Below are 1,816 nucleotides of genomic sequence, written 5' to 3' on the forward strand. Positions count from 1 at the left end.
GCAGTTCAAAACCAATCCCCGCTCCTCGGGACAAAACCCTGGCTTTCTACTCTCGGAAACCGTTACGTCGTCAGAAACCCGCAGGGGCAGTTCTACCCTGTCCTATGGGGTCACTAGGAGTCGACATCACCTCCACGGCAGTGAGGTTGCTTTCTGATTTGAAAGATCTGTTACCCATTGGCAGTCACCCTCTCTGAGCCGGCTCCAGTCCTGGGCAACTACTAGCCTACTCTCTGGCTTTGTAGACACGTCAGGCCTGGACCTGTCACAGAAATGGACAAATAGACTATGTGGCTTTTGTGCATCTGACTTCTCGTCCCTCGGTCTTCAAGGTTCACGAATAAACCATTTCTTTTCATCGTCGAATCACAGTCCACTGCATGGAGAAAAGGTACATTTCATGCTTTGTTTGGATTGCGCTACTTTCCCTCCGTAATGTCCCTTTGCTGTCCCAGGATCCCTTGCAGGGCATCATGTGACATTCTGCTGTGATGTCTTCTCCGGTTCCTCTGGTCGCTGACAGTCTCTCAGACGGGCCTCGTTTTAGATGACCTTGACGGTTTTGAAGGGTTGGGCATCTTCCACCATGCTCCTAAAACTTGTCAGGTCTGTTTCTCAGGATGAGCTTGGGGTTCGGGGTCCTGGGGAAGAAGATCCCACCTCCCCCCACTTTGCTGATGAGGAAAGGCAAGGCCCACACAGGCCAAGGAGAACGCCATTCTGACGACAGCATGCTCCCTTGTGTTTCTGTTGTGCTGTTGTTTTATGTTTGTTTTTATTATTTTAACCTAAAACCTTCATGGTCCTCAGGTTCAACAGCCTAAAGGTGGCCGAGGAGGTTTGCCACAGCCGGCTCAGGCCAGTCTCTCCAGCTCCAAGCCTGAGCCTTCTCCTCCCACACGGCCGGCACCGCCCTGTTCCCGGAAGGGGGCAGGTGGCTTCATCCCCCAGCTCTGGTCAGGGAATGCCTTTCTCTCTTTCTCTGACTCGCTGGGAAAGATGAATGAATGTTTCTGCTATGTCTTCAGCCTCTTTTCTCATAGAGGGTATCCATTCTGCCTGGAGCACCCCACCCACCCCACCCCAGGTATCTGATTCAACAACCCCTCCATCAGCATTACCCTGTCTACCCTCAGCAGTCAGCCTGAAACCAGGCTGCAGAGCTGATGAATGAACACGGGAATGAGCCAGTTCTTTACTGGACCCCGTGTGTCAGGGTGGAAAACACCCTCTTGCCCCAGCCCAGAAAGTGGGGCTGGAGGCAATGGTTGCTGCCCAGAAGTGGGTGAGGCAGGGCCTTGATCGGCAGAATACATGTGTCCATACCCGAAGATCGCTTAGGGGGCAGGGGGCAGGGCTTGTTAGGGTCATTCTGAGTCACTGAGCAACTTGAAGTTTACAGGAGGGGCGAAAGGTCAAACCTCCCGATGACGTCAGTGTACACTCGCTCCAAACTCTGCCCCAGAGTCCGTTCTGACTCCGGTTGGTGCCAGCCCATGGCGACCCCATGCACAGCACATGGAAACACGGCCAGGTGCTGCCCCCTCCTCTCAATTGTTCCTGTCTCTGCCTCTTGTGTCACGTGTCCACTGGCCCTGAATTCCTTAGACGTCCTTCTGTTTTGTTGTTTCCAATGTAGAATTTTATTTTATGTGATTTTATTAGGGATTCATATTGCTACTCTGACTCCATTTTGATGGCCCTTAGCTTGGTATATGGGGCAGTTACATCATCTGTGAACTTGTGTAGGGGTGGAGTCTAGCCTGCCAATCAGGTCATAGCCAATGAGGCCTCTGGGTGGGCATGGCCTTCTCCT

The sequence above is a fragment of the Echinops telfairi genome, unplaced genomic scaffold (genome assembly GCF_000313985.2).
Source record: "Echinops telfairi isolate 266 unplaced genomic scaffold, ASM31398v2 ScPeMD7_5;HRSCAF=22, whole genome shotgun sequence".
NCBI classification, from domain to species: domain Eukaryota; kingdom Metazoa; phylum Chordata; class Mammalia; order Afrosoricida; family Tenrecidae; genus Echinops; species Echinops telfairi.